The sequence below is a fragment of the Pteropus vampyrus genome, unplaced genomic scaffold, assembly GCF_000151845.1.
Source record: "Pteropus vampyrus isolate Shadow unplaced genomic scaffold, Pvam_2.0 Scaffold528, whole genome shotgun sequence".
Classification (NCBI taxonomy): domain Eukaryota; kingdom Metazoa; phylum Chordata; class Mammalia; order Chiroptera; family Pteropodidae; genus Pteropus; species Pteropus vampyrus.
This window is the reverse complement of record NW_011889309.1, coordinates 495,184-511,160: the sequence shown is the minus strand read 5'-3', so window position 1 is coordinate 511,160 and position 15,977 is coordinate 495,184. Positions and strand designations below refer to the sequence as shown.

General features: G+C 35.2%; 2 pseudogenes; one reads left to right on the top strand and one right to left on the bottom strand.

Annotated features, from left to right (window-relative positions):
- Nucleotides 1-357: 357 nt before the first annotated feature.
- On the bottom strand, nt 358-1,031 carry LOC105307905 (annotated as a pseudogene).
- A 12,714-nt stretch (nt 1,032-13,745) lies between these two features.
- LOC111733132 lies at nt 13,746-13,867 on the top strand (annotated as a pseudogene).
- The last annotated feature ends 2,110 nt before the right edge of the window (nt 13,868-15,977 follow it).

The following is a 15,977-nucleotide window of genomic DNA, read 5'->3' as shown; positions in this document are numbered from 1 at the left end:
AGAGAATACTTGCAGTTTAAACAAACAATAACTTTTCCTTCAGTCTTAATGTACTAATAGTTGTATTTTAAAAAATGCAATTCTTAAAAAAGTACTATATCTGATTTTTTAAAATTATCTGTAACTTTTGGAAACAAATCACATGAAACTACAAAATTAGCAAATGTCTTGAAATCTATATATAAAACATAAATTACCTAATATCAAACTCTCATTTATTAGTGTACTGATCAATTCTTAAAAAAAAAAAAAAGGCTGTTCCAAAGATAGTCTTACTACATTCTTCAAAAAGGAAACTGTTCCTTTTAACCTTATACCTATCCCACACCCCAGTTTCAAAATACATCATTTAATCATTTAATTGTCTTGGTCATGGACATTTCCAAGATGAGATTTTATATTTCATGCCCATTGCTTCTGGTTATCAGAAAACCCATGCTTTCCTTTATTGGACAAGTTTGGTCCTACTGATGTTGGTGTATCCCTTTCAATATTCTTCATCCTCATCTTAGCTTCTAGAGCCATTTCTTTTGGTTCACTATTTTCACCTTCATTAAAAGCAACTGCGACTGAAAAGTTTTTGGAACAAGAGTTGTAACAGTTTCTTTAGGCATACTTGATCTAAGTTTGATGCTTTGGCTGAAGCTTTCTTTCTTATCTAATTGCTAATGGCAAATCCAGATGTGGAGATCTTTGTAGGCTTCACTGGGAGGTCTGCAGCTTCTTCTTTAGCCCATCGCATGCTGTAACTGGAACTTTCCTTCTATTACTGGAAGAAACAGTCAGTGTTCTCAGGTTTTCCTGCTTCCTCTATTGGTCCTGTGCGGCTCCAGCTCTCTGTGGCTTCTCAGGCTTGTCCTCTCCCGCTTTCTTGTCTGCCATTTTCCCCTCCACAGTCTTCCTGCAGCTATGCCAACTATCTACTTTAATCAATCAATTATACTTCATCCATTTTAATCAATCAGTTACAATACAAATAAAAGTGATGGTAATCATTAACATAATAGCTAGCATAATAAATAGCACTGCACATGAGCTTGGCACTGTGCTAAGTGATGTGCCCGCTTAATTTCAGGGGAACCCTTACCATGATCTCATGTGATAAATACTATTAATCCACTTTTCAGATGAAAATAAAGAATAGACAAATTGAGCAATTTGCCCAAGGTTGCAGAACCTGAACTGAGAGCCTACTGTATGAAGTTCACAGAAAAACTCTTAGAAATTACTATTGTCTCTTGAAAAGCATTTGCTTTTGCCAAACATGCCAATGTCGATCACGGGAGTTAACCAGCCCTTCTTTTGGAATGGTCCTAGAGCTAGAGGCTCAGTTTTTTATTTCAATGACAAGGCCTTGAGCCTTTAAGAAGAGATTTGATTTTACAAGTCGTGTGAGGTCAAGTCTGGTGAATGATTAGAGTGCATGGTAATGTCTTGAGTTAAAAACAAGGTATTCCTGTCACTTTGAATAATGTCTTCCTTGGTGAAATTCTTTGCCTAATGCAAAAGATAATTCCAAGAGAAATAGTATTAGAGAAAAAAAGACTCAATTCTTATCTTTGTACAGCTTCCAAACTAAATTTATGTCAGTTATGACTTTAAATAAATCACTAAAATTTTAACCCCAACATTCTATTTTTTTCTTTTAATAGCCAAATTTAGAATTTTTGACTATTGTTTTTAATAGTGCAAGCTATCCAAGCAATCTTGAAAGATTGTAAATTTTGTCTGAAAGGAAAGTTTCTCATCCTTAGTATCATTACTGTTGGCTGTGTGATCTTGAACAACTTCAGCTTCCTCATCTGTTAAATTAGGATAACTTTCTCAAGAGGGACTCTGGGAAAGAATTAAGCCTATCTGAAAGTATCCATTGTATATAATGAATCAGTTCCTCTCCATGCATTTAGAATGGTACTAATTATTTACCATCCTTGGGATAATTGAGAAAATAGTCAACTCAAATCATTTTCTCTATTCTGTGGTTCAGATAAAACCAGGTACCAGGTGAGAAAGACTGCATGAGGACTCAATAGAATATAGGTGTGATACATCAGAATAATGTATGACATGTGGAAGGTACTCAGTAAATTAGTTCCTTTCCTTCTCTACACCAGGTTAAAAAGAAACTGGGCTGAAAATCTCATCAAACATGGCAGTAGTGCCCTTAAGTGGTTCTCAAGGCCAGTTTCCTGGCACTCATCTGTTCCAGAATGGCAATTCTTTTCCTATAAGAAGGCACTTTTGAAGAAGGATAGGAGAGGAATACTGATTGGCAAAGAGAAGGAAAAGCATTTCATCAGGCATTTTACAGGAGTTACCGCCTTTAATTAAAGAACTAATGGGGGTCACGCTGGTGGCTGTAATGGAACTTCTAGGACTGTATAGTTACTTCTTCTCTTCTAAATTTGTTTGTTTCTTTCCACTTCTTGTCTATAAGCTTCTGGAGGGTGTGGGCTAGCCTTTTGTTTTTTGGTTTTTTTTCCTGCAACCTTATAACTATAGTGCCTAGCATAGAGCCAATATTCAAGATGTCTGTGATGAATTAATGAGTTAATGTCCTCCGAGGAAAGCCAGAAGGTATGAAACTAGAAAAGGACTGTGGAGCAAACCTCTTGCTTTTTCATGGAACTTTTCTTCCCAGATCCCAGAGGATGAGTTCCTCACCTCTCTGAGCTGACAGCACCTCATGTTTAAGTTTCCTGTGGCAAGAGAGGAAAGGGCGACAGGATAGCTGCATAATCAATCCAGTCAGCATACATGCAAGCTGTCACAACTCCCAGAAGGGACAGGACACCTTTATATGCTCTAGCATTTCACAAATCTTTGGACAAAAAGTTCTCTAATCTCAGGTTCCCAGTGACTTCATAATTCCATTTTTTCTCTTTTCACATCTCATCTAATCAAGCTTGGCTAAAAATATTCTGAGAACCACCCAAGCAAACCCTTGCATTTGTCTCTTCAAATGGTGTTCATGATATGTCAATGCATACACATCCCAATCTGATAGAGTATCACCAGCAGTGTCTCTTTAAAGAGGAGGGCTTTTAGAAGGCAGGCCACTCTACAATAAGAGGCTTTTTTTTGTGTGCAAGGTTCAGAGCTGTTGCTGTGGCAACTCCTGCAATCTCAGCTGAGTATCCAAATAGTTTTTTTTTTTTTTTTTTTTTTTTTTTGAGAGAGAATGAGAATGAATGAGAATGAATATCAATGAGATTTACCATGGGCTTCTATTTGGAGTTCTAGAGTTCGTGAAAAATTAGTTTCCTAAAAAAACAAAACAAAACAAAACAAAGAAATAAAGCCTCTGGGAAAAGGCCCAGCTCCTCAAAGGCAGCGGATGTAAAATGGAAGAGGACTGTGTGCAAGAATCTTAGCAGGAGCCAAGAGCCATAGCTTTGGAAAAAAGCTCCCAGCTGCAAACACCCAGGCAGAAAGAAAGCTGCCGGGCAGCCGACCCCACATTCCAGCGTTGAGTCGGCCTCCCTGCTGGGTGCCAGCCTCTCCCTGCCTCCCTCCCTCTCCCCCTTCTCGCTTCCTCCCCAGCCTTCTCGGAATGGAGGATCTCCGATTAAACAAAGAGGGTGGTATGCTTTAAAAAATTTTTCCCCCTTCGTCTAATAGGCGATATGTGGAAAATTAATTGCAGTAAATGGCACAGCAAAAAAAAAAAAAAAAAAAAAGCATCAGCATTTGTCTTTAAATTGATATTCCCTGCTTCTACTCCCGCCCTCTTCAGCCCAGCGCAGCCAGCCACTGCTGTCCCCACCCCCTAAGCCTTTTATTATCAGTTGAATCACGTCTCGTGCCAAGCGAAAGGTCATTTCGGGTCATCCTGGAGATGAAAGGACGGGGTAATGTATGTGAAGGTGCTGGAATTGGCAAGCTAAAAAAAAAAAAATAAAAGAATGAAGAGAGAAATGGGGAGAAGCAACAGGAGTATGAGAAGCTCCGGCATTCTAACAAGAGCATAGTTATGCCAGAAAGACACAGGAAATGTTTCAAAGTATGACAAGTGCTACCCAGTCTGTAGCTAATTCCTTATAAAAATAAGAATGTAGCTTCTACTGTGAGCTGTCTGAAGAGTAATTCAAGTTTCTAATTGTTCTTACCCTGAACCCCATTTTTGACTTTCATCATAGGGAGAAATGCTGCTCATTACGGAAGTCCAAGCTCTGAATAAACAAGAGCTTGGGGAACGTGTTCCACCCACGCAAAGAGTCAGGACTTTGAACCAGGAAGAGATGGGGGTGGAGGCTGGGAGGGAGGGGTTGTGGTGATGACGGCCTTGCCTTTCTGAAAGAGATTCAGAACGGCCAGGGTTTGTGGCCAGCATGTTTGCTTTGTTTCAGTATCAAGCATAGATTTCTTAGTTTAGAGATAAGACGAAATAAATAACAAGAAACCTTGAATACATTTTTAAAAATTTTTTTAATAGCCTGGGGTTTTTTTTTTTGTTGATTTGTTTTGTTTCTATGTCTCTACTAAAGAAGATGCCACTACCTCCTTTGAGTTTTTAATTCAATGCCATTTCAATAAAGACAATTGACTATCTCTGAATTCTTGCCAAGTGCATGTTTTCCCTTCTTTTCCTTCCCTCCGATGCATTTGAATGCCCTGTATTTGCCTCACTGATTTTTTTCTAAGAAACGAGAATTCATTTTTATTTTATTTATCTGTTTGCTTGTTTGTTTATTTATTGCAATAACATTGATGCCAACAGCAATCTATCAAGGAAATGGGAGGTTTGGGCAATAAATTGTTTGCTTCCAAATTCTGAAAGTGTCTTACTAGGAAATTCCCATCCCCCATGGCCTCTGCTCTGCTACCTCTTTTACTAGTCAAGCCTCCTCTACCATTCTGCTTTGCTGATGCACTCAGAGAAATTCAAGTGGTGAGGCTTTTAAGGCAACCAGGTAAAGTAAACTGATGAGGAACAGAGTATGTCATAATAAAGTCAGAGATTTGGTGAGAGTCATCCATTTATCAACTCATCCTGGCAGAGTTCTTTGTAATGGTTATCATCTCAGTGTGTGGCACCTGCTAGAAAAACCTGCCTCTAAATGCCCATCTCACATCATTATACAAACATGCTCACTGAAGGTTTATCAGTTCCCTCATTACTAGAGTTATATGTTCCTAAAGAAATACAAGTAGTTTTTGTTACCTAGTTACTTTTGATGTAGATGTTAGTTACAGAAAGCTCAATTTTCTGGTCATTTAAAGAGAATGGGCTACCATTGGTCTATTTGGGGTGCAGAGTGAACAGGGGTCACTGTGAAGAATGGAAAGAGGAAGGAATAGAGTCCTCCATATGACTGAGATATCTTGATTTAGCCAAAATTAGTTGATGCTTAATTGATATGTAACTAAACTGCTGCTAATAAGAGGATGAAAACTGACTGATGCTTACACCAATCGGAAAATGTGTACACCCACAAGTAACCAATGAGAGTTTCAGGGCATTAGCAATTTCCCATTGGTTAAAAACACCATGAAGAAAAATCCCCAAGGCAAATCTGATAACAGAAACTAGGCTCACATATGTCACATAAAGAAGATGATATGTTTCCTCTTATAATTACTGTTGTTGAGTAGCACTGAATCATGCAGGTGAGCAAGGCAATAATACTCCTCCATGTTCATATCTTCTGAGGTCTTCTATAGTCTAACAAGAGCCTTAATGTTGACTGGAAGTTTTAACAGACTCAAAATACAGTCAGGCATTTCCCAGTGCCTTACTGGGAAGGAAAAAAGGAAGGAATCTAATATTTCTTAAACAACCATGTACTTCATGTGAATATAACTAATTTAGTCTTCATAGCAACCCTGTGGATAAGTATTATTTCATTTACTGATGAGGAAACTGATACTCTGTCAAGTTAAGTAACTTAATACCACTCATCTAACAAAAAAGGGGAAGGAAGCTCGCATTTATTGAGACTTCCATTTCAGAGACCACGCTCAGTTTATTATACACAACTTTCAGATAACCCTATTCTATGTCTAATATTGTCTCCATTTTATAAATGAAAAATATTCAAGGAACTTAAGTAGTTTGTCCAAAGTCATAAAGCTAGTAAATTAAGGAGCCAGAATTCAAACACATCAATCTAGCTCCTAAAGCCCCTGCTCTTTCATTTGAATTGATGCCTCTAGTATTAGCCCTAAGAAGGAAGAATTAAAAATTAGTTCTGAGCCTTGTTCCCAACATATTACAAAAAATATCCTGAATCTCTAGAAGGCGGAAAAACTTAGGTTGGCACTTGTATAGAGACTGTCCAAGAGAGAGCATCAGTACAGAGTCCCACAGATCTAGAGAAAAATGTTTCAGTTTCAAAGAAGATGACAAATAATTACCCTCTAGATCTGATTACAAACTAAGATTTCATGAGTGACATTGATTTGTTGGATATTCCAAAAGTGAAAGATGAGAAGTAGCTTACTATTGAATCTAAGACCCTTTCTAAATGTAACTACCAAATTTATCTTTTTCAATTGATTTGGCCATCTTAAGTAAAAGGCATTTGTTTATTCAACAAATATTGATTGAGTGCCTAGTAGGTGCTAGGCAATGTCCTGTGTATTAGGGATACATTAGATCTGTTCAATTGACTAGATAGTACTGTCTGTGTATACAATGTCCTGTGTATTAGGGATACATTAGATCTGTTCAATTGACTAGATAGTTCACTGTTTAGGGAACATCAGAGGAGAAAGAAAAAAAGGAAAAGAAGGAGATTTGGATGGAGTGGGTGGAGGAGTTAATGAATAAAGATTTCACAGACTAAACTGACTCTGAAATGCCTGCAGAAACACTCACTGGAGAAACCTAGTTAGGAGTTGGAATTATGGATTTGGCTCTCAGAAGACAGAGCTAGACTAAAATATAGACTTAGGAGGGACTGACATATGGCAGATGGTGACTGAAGACCTGGTATCTGAGATCATCCAAAAAATGGTAAATTAGGAACAGAAAGGGGCTTAGATAAACAGAGCCCTGAAGAATGTAGTGTTTAAGGGATGTTTGTGATCATTAGGTACTTCCTCCAATTTTATATGTAGCAAAATTGGGACTGGCTCATTCATTCACTGATTCATTCAACAAGCACTTACTAATTACCTACTATGGGTTATGTGCTAATAATATAAAGTACAAATGAATAAGGTATTATCCCTTGCCCTAAGGAAATATAATAGAGAAATATTCTAATAGATTTATATATATTCTTTCTGGAGGAGAAGGAAAGATATTGGTAAGACAGAAGTTCATAGTGGAAATGAAGTTTAAACTGGACCTTGCATAATGAATAGAGTGGAAAATATCAGAACAAATCTGACTTCTGTACCTTTTATGCGATATGGATACTTAATTTTTAAAAAGTGTGCAGAGAAGAAACAGAATATAATAGAAGAGTAAACTTGAGAACAATGTAAATACAGTGAGTGTGAGGAACATCAAGGAAATGTGTAAAAGAAAGAAGAAGGGGAAGAGAGATAAAAAGGAGAAAGGAGTCTGTATTATTAGAGGAAAAGATTTCATTAACCAGTGACAGAACTAAGAGTGGCTTGGGGAAGTTTCCTTAGCGTGCTAAAGGAGATAAAGCATTTAATTTGGGAAATTAAGGAAAGCATATTAGCCAAGGTTCCCTAATTGCAACTAATAGAAACTAATTGGAGGTGCCTTAAGAAAAAGTAGGGTTAGCAATATTTGTTAAATGAATGATGTGGTAGTAATAGAATTTTTAAAAAAACAGAATAAGAAGAAGAATAGAGCTTGGTTTAAGGAAGGATTTGGAAGCATGAACTGGAAAGTTATTAGGAACACGGGCTGGGCTCTACCTCTTTATCTCCCTTTTTTCTGCCTGTCTACTTCGAACTTCTTACCTTGCTAACCAACTTTTTCTGCGTCTCAGGCCACATGCTAGAATGTGGATGCGTAACAGTTTACATGCTGCAGTTCGTACCCAACACAGCATTTAGTACATTGTTTTGAAACCAGATTCCGTATTAGAAGGCAAGAAAATGGAGCAAGCTCACTTTGAACCAGCTGTCCACCTGGGGCACGATCACATGGCTGGGAGATAGGGCACATGGAAGATAGAAATGGAACAAGGGAGTGCCTTGTTAATTAGACCGATAACCTCAAATTGTTCAGTAGACTCTCGCAATTGAGACTTTAACGTGAAACCAGGTTTGTATGGAACCTACCACAACAGACATCATTTCCTTCAAGAATAGAAGACTAAGAAACAATTAAACTACAGGATTCAATCAGGTGACAGTAGAAAATAAAAACAGATATAAATAAGCTCAGCAAAGTTAGCCCCTGAAGCCATAGCAGGTACCTATAACTGGTCTGCCCATAATAGTTCGCACTGGTGAAGACTAGTTTATTGTGATCTAAATAGCAAGGCTAGGATTAGCGTGAGCTGAGAGAGGCAGAATCATGCAAGTGTAGGATAATATCTTATCTTTATTTAAAATTTTGATATTTTGTTCATTGTTGATTTTTGAGTTAATTTTTATTTAAAAAATATTACATCAAGATATTATTTATCTTGATTATTGAAGGTTTTGGTGCATTCTTAAATTTTGTACCCGAGGCAAGTGCCCAACTCACTTCGCCCTAGTTCTCTATTGTGCTAAACAGTTGAGGAAGCCTGTGATGATTTGAATAACATCTTCTATGAAGAGAATCTTGAAAAAATTTGAGAAATTCAAATTAAAGTTTTTTGATCAAAACTGCAATTAATAGAAACAATTTAAAGGAAGAAAAAAAAAAACGCTTTAATTCCATGGTGGATGCACCAGAGGAGTGATTAATATAAATGACTTTTGTTTGGATGTGGCTCTGGTGTTTTGTCAAAATAAACTGATTCAGCATCTATATAGAAAACCTCAAAAACTTACCAAAAAAAAAAAAAAGTGATAGTAAACTAGTAAGTAAATTTAGCAAGCTTGCAGGACAAAGTGTTATGGGTTGGATTGTGTGCCCTAAAAAATGTATGTTCTGTACCTGTGAATGCGAAATAGTTTGGAAATTGGATCTTTGAAAATGTGATCAAGTTCAGATGAGGCCATGAGATTAAGGGGAGCCCTGAATCCAGACAGGGGTTCTTAAAAGATGGGGAAAATTTGGACACGGAGACTCACAGAGAGGAAGAAATCAACATGCCATATAGGCAGAAATTGGAATAATGCAGCTACAATTCAAGCAATGCCAAGGATTGCAGGCAACCACCAGAAGCTAGGAGAGAGGTGCGGAACACATTCTCCTTCAGAGCCTCTAAAAGGATTCAATCTTGCGAGCACTTTGATTTAGAACTTTTAGTCTTCAGAAACGTGAGAGAATAAATTTCTGTTGTTTTAAGTCACCCAGTTGTAGTAGTTTGTTACTACAGCCCTAGAAAACTAACATACAAGGGTCAATATACAAAAATTATTTGTGTTTCTAAATAGTAGCAATGATCAACTGGAAATTGAAATCTTTTTAATATTGTTTAAAATAGCTTCAAAAATATGAAATAAATAGGTATAATTAAATAGATATAAATAGGTATAAATCTATCAAAGTATTCATAAAATTTCTACACTGAAAACTACAAAACATTACTTAGAGGTCTTAACCCTTTTCTCATTTAGAAAAAAAAAGTGCAGCTTGCTGCCACCATTAATTTAACATCACACTTAGGAATGCTGTTTTCTAGGATTTGACATTTTCAGCAATCGAGAATTACTGTATTTTATAAAAACAAAATGCTATAAATAGAATGATGTCATTTGTTTCCAAAAACTCTCGCTATACTAGAGCAATGCGAAAATAATAATAAAAGCAGAATATTTTGTGGTAAACTTTGGGGTAAGGTTAGGACTGTAATCCATGAGTTATCTGTCTGCAGCCACAAGTGCTGTAGGTGATTATTCTCGGGGCAAATGGGAAATGGGTTAAAGAGGATTGAAGTCAATGAAGAGACGCTGTGTATATGAACAGAAGGTTCAATACTGTTGAGATAGCAATTATTTCTAAATTGATCTAAAGATTTAATGCAGTCCCATGCAAAATTACAAAAGCATTTAGAACTTTACCAGCTGACTCTAAAATTTATGTGGAAATGCAAAGGATCTAGGATAGACTAAACAATTTTGAAAAATAAAAATAATTTGGAGAAATTACACTACCTGATTTCAAAATGTACTACAAAGTTACAGATATCAGTCAGTATGGTATTGACATAGGATAGTCAGATAGATCAATAGAACAAAATTAGATATACACATACATTATCAGTTGATTTTCACTGAAGGGACCAAGATATTTCAATGGGGTTAAGCCTTTTAAAAGGGGGTAGACTTTTAAAGTCAGAGTGCTAGAACAATTGCAAATTCATGTGCTAAATAAATAAACAAATAAATAAATAACAATTACTTGCACTATACACAAAAATTAACTTGAAATGCATTAAAAACATAGATCTAAAAACTCAAACTATAAAATGTCTGAAATAAAACATAGAACAAAATTTTTTTGATCTTGAGTTAGCCAAAGATTTTGTATATAAGATAGAAAAAGGATGAATCATAAAAAAAGAAAAATCGATAACTTGAAGTTTATAAAAACTTAAAACTTCCACTTTTTGTAATATGCTAAGAAAATGAACAGACAGACATGCTATATACTGGGAGAAATATTTGCAAAACTTATATCTGATAAAGAACTTATATTTAGAATATATAAAGAAGTTTTAAAATTTAATATTAATACAAAAAATCCATTAACAAAAAGGGAAAATATTTGAGTGCATATTTCACCAGCGAAAATACACATCTCAAGTACATGAAAAAAGGCTCAATAGTATTTTGAGTCACTAGGGAAATGCAAATTAAAGTCATAATGAGGTATCACTGCACATCCACAAAATGGCTAAAATTTAAAAGACTGACAGTATCCAGTAGTGGCAAGGATGCAGAGCAATAGGAATCCTTATATTTATCTGATGGGGATACAAAATGGTACAACCACTTTGGAATACAGTGTAGCAGTTTCTTACAAAATTAAACATTCACTTATCATATGATCCAGCAATCCCACTCCTGAGAATGAAAATATACATCCATGTAAAAACCTGCATACAAATGTTTACAGCAACTGTATTTTTAATAAGCAAAATTTGGAAATAACCCACATGTCCATCACTAGTAAAATGATAAATTATTTTACTTCCATACAATGGAAAGACATTCAGAAAAAAAATTACTGATATATGAAACAACATGGATAAATCTCAGAAGAATTAGGTTAAATGAAAAGTGCCAGTTTTGACTTACATAACAATCTGGAAAAGACAAAACTAAAGTTATAGAAATCAGATCATTGACTGGGTATAGAAATGGAAGCAGAAAGTTTACTGCAAAGGCAAATTAGGTAGCTTTTATGGGTCATGGAATGTTCTACGTCTTGACTAGACAATAGTTACATGACTGCAAATATTTGTTAAAACTGAACTGTATACTTAAAAAGAATAAATTTTATTTTATGTAAATTATTCTTTAATGAAACTTAGTGAAAATAGAGAAAATCAACTGACATGACAAAGCAATGAACTAAATATATATTTGAGCCAAATACAAGCTTAAATACTATTAAAGACCTATTCATTTTACTCTTTAGTAACAAAATAACAAGTATAAAGGCAGCCTCCCACATTTTTCATAAATTAATTTGTTGCAAATTTTTTCATTTTATATGAACTTGCATATGAAGCATATCTGTGAATTAATTAAAATCTTTTTAGTCCCTCTTATAAGTGCTCTGATCTCCTCCTGCCTATGGATTCAAGAACACAGATGCTTGCTCACAGCTAACCTATTCAGAGTTGTATTTATTCTCCTTTTCCCAGAAATAAGCATCATCCTAGGAAAAATATACAAAGAGAAAAAAATAATGAAGAGGGGCTGATTTTGATTTCCATTAGGTACACTAATTTCTTCTGGAGAGTGGCTGATATGACTATTATTGATGCAGTTTCTCAACGCTCTCTACAAAACTTGGGCATTTCTCTCAGCAGTCATTCCTGCCATTCAGAATAGGAAACCATTATTCAGAACCTCTTCGTTTCAGCGTCAAGCTGGCACATAAGGATTTTAGCACCATCAAAATTCAGATTTCCATACTTGCCTCCTCTATAATTATTTTATTCCTGGACATCTCTACTTGTATATTTCACTATTACATCAAAAATCTTAAGTCTAGAAGCAAGTTCATTATTTCAAAATACCTTCCTACTTCCTTCCCCAAACTCTGTCTCCTTATTGTTTTTTGGTTTTTGGTTTTTGGTTTTGTTTTTTTGTCACATTAGTGTTAATCTTATTGTTAACCACCTGAAAAATCATCTTTGAGTTTTCCCTGTCTCTAACTCACAAAGGTTTTCTTTTTTAATCCTTTTTAATGTCTCTGATATGTGTCATTTTGGCCATCATTCTATCAGCTTATTGGGATAAACTTCTGCTAGTGTCGGGCTCCAGTCTTTCTTTCTGCTATTGTAGTACCACCAGATAAATCTTCCCTCTGTGTTCATGGCATTTCCCTATTGCCAACGCTTCAGTTGATCACCATTCTCTTTTAGATAAAATTCAAACTTCTTAATATAACATTCAAGGTCTTCTGTGCTATCCCAAACTACTTTTCCAACTTAATCTCCTGGTAGTTCCCCACATGTCCCCAGTACTCTGCTAGTCCTAACTATTAATTAAATGTACTCTTTATATACCTCTTAGTAGACCTTTGCTCACATTTTGATCCCTCCTAGAATGTTCCTCCTTCTTATTATACCCAAATATCACACATCCTCAAAGGCAAAGATGGACATTCACCATCTCCCTGAAATATTTCTGGGAAAAAACAAAAACAAAAAAAAACTTTTTCTTTGGAATGCTTTTGTAGTTCTATGTATCATTCACCTGGCAGTAATTATAGACTACATTCCTATGTTCTTCTTTTTTATGTGTTCACAGTTTGTGTCCACAAATATTGAGGAAGCTCTTTGAGGAGAAGAACCACGTTGACATTCAAGTGTTTATGATATAAATATGAGGATGTTTTGTAAAGGAAATGGTTTATACATAGCACTTCAACTATGAAATTGAAGCATGGTTGTGAAATCATCTGTTCAGACTCAGCAAAGCTTGATTCACATATTGCATCTCCAAACTGCATTTCTAAAATGATTGTGTCTGTTCCTTTAATGCTAAGACATGAAGATTGCATGTTGTCATTATTCAGAGGCACTCAAGAGTCAGGGTATAACTCAATTGAAAATTAGGAGTTAGAAAACCTGGTTTTCACTAACTGGTTGTGAAAATCTTGGATCAGTCCTTAAGCTCACCTTCTACGTCAGCAAAAAAAAAAGAGAGAAATTTGGATTAGATGAGCTCTAATTTTCTTCTAATTCTAAACTTATGTTGGCATTTGTCCTTTATTTATCTTGTAAATTTTATATTACCTTCACCTCATCAAGAGTTAGGGTTAGGCAAATAAGTTTATATTTATTGAGTACTTTTATCATCTTGACTAATTCTTGCCAGAATCCTCTGTTATGCAGGCTCTGACGGTTTGAGTAATTTGTCCAAGCTCCCACAGCTATCAGAAACAGTTAAGAGTTGATCTTCAGACTTTTCAAACTGATTAACTCCAAAGTCAAGTATTTTTTGACTACTCAATTAAAATCTGTTTAAAAAATTAATGAATTGTCTATGGCCATGCCACCCTAAATGTGCCCAATCTCATCTGATTTCAGAAGAAGCTAAGCAGGGTTGGATCTGGTTAGTACTTGGATGGGAGACCACCTAAGAATACCAGGTGCTATAAGCATTAAAAAAAAATTAATAAATAAATGAATAAATCAGAAACATTGACCAAGACATTGACTATTATCGACCAAGACATTGACTAACATTTATTGTTGACATATTTACATTGTATTTAAATAATAGTCTTGCTATATAATGTTTCTTTGAGATTCATGCCAATATAGAGTTATAATACTTTACATTTGTACAATTTTTTATGATCTACCTACATTATCTCATGATTCTCACAACCTTCAAGTGAGAACAACAGGCATTATTATCACTATTATATAAGAGATGAAACCAAGGCCTGGAGATGTTTAAGCAACTCTCTTGTAAACACAGTATAGAGGTAGCATAGAAGAGTGGTTAAGGCTTTGGCCTTTGAAGCTCTATATACCTGAGTTCAAATGCTGGCTTATTCTCTTATCTATATAACGTCAGGTGAGTTACTTAATTTCCTCTTATCTAGGAAATGAAGTTGCAGAAGTATCTACCTCATAAGATTTTCGAAAACATTAAATGAGAAAATGTAAGATAATTATATTTATATCTACTATAGCTAACCTATAGTAACAAATATTTAACTCATCAATGACAGAACTTTCACATCTAAATTGAAGTTGTATATTCTTTCTACTATACCTCATGGATTTTTGATACTTCCAACAATTTCCTTTGGATCAAATTTAAGACATAGCTTTATACTCAATTCAGTGATATAGTAGGGTGTATTCTAGCTAACCAAAGAGGGTATCAATAAAAGGTGCACTTTTAAGTTATTTTCCAGGAGTGGTGGTGATTGATTTGCCTTGAACCATTTGTAAACTCTTCCCCAGTCCCCAAATGACCAATTATTGCACCTGCAAAATGAGTCTGCAAATTGGAATGCCTTTCTAATTATGGATCAGAGTTTTTCTCAAAGTAAAGATAAGTACCCTGTAGGGGAACAGAACACAGGAGTCTGGTCTCATTTACACCAAATGCTAAACAATTGATTTAACCATTCCAGGTTTTTATTAATATTTACACACATACAACAAGTTTACTTTTTTACTATTAAAGAAAGAAAGATCCTCAGAGTTTCAATAAAGAATTAGTTAGGCTCTATTTTTGTTATGTTCCACATTAGAAACTGGAAAGAAATTTTACAATGAGGATACCATTTTTTTTTTACATCCATTTATTTTAAAAATACCCGGAGTTTCAAAATAAGAGTGTTTATATAGTTACTTTCTTGGTTGTGGTATGCTGGTAGTGGATCAAAACCCAGTGAAGTTTTGCAGTTGTAATTTTATTTTTATTTTAATTAGTATTAATTAAGACCTAGATAATCTGGATAAACAATGGAAGGTTGACTTTAACAAGTAAATTAGATATTTTGCAGAGAAGGAAGGGGAGAAATTTTAAGGGAGTCTCCACTTTCTTCTAGCCCCCTGTTTCTCCACTGTGGCTGCTGCAGGAGGCAACTCACATTTTCAGAGAGATGTATCTATGTAAATGTCTTAGGGACACCCTCTATCTGTTTAAGGATACCAAAGGGAGGAAATTTACACATCTTAGATTGCCTGCCTACATACTAATAGGGTCTTATATTTTCTAGTATTGGGTCCCTGTCTCACATATGAAGATCTTTTCCTCTGAGTTCTTTAAGGTTTATCATACGGAAGCCACTGAGAAATCCTTTCCCTTCTTTACCTATATCCTTACCTCTAGGCTCAGGTTATCTTGTTAACAAACTCTATAATGAAAGGCATCTAGTGGTATAATGGTAACTGTTTAAACAGCTCTCTTTAAAAAAGTACATGTGTGTGTTTATTAAAATTTTATTGATACAAAGGATGTATAGTATGTAATTTGTAAGTAATGTTTATATAATTATATACTTTTTTCATAAATCTCATGCAACCAATTGATTTTCAATATACTTTCATTTAGAGACTTTTGTTGAACTTTTGTATCCATAGCTATAAGGAGAGGCAGTGCATTCTGAGCTCCAAATGTTCCTGCATATCCTTTCTGAGTATACCAAACTTCACAAGTTCATTATCCTCTGACACTAAGCCATTTTTGTAACTAGTCACACAGACAATTAAGTAGATAAAGGTGACTATAGCATGACTATGGGAGGA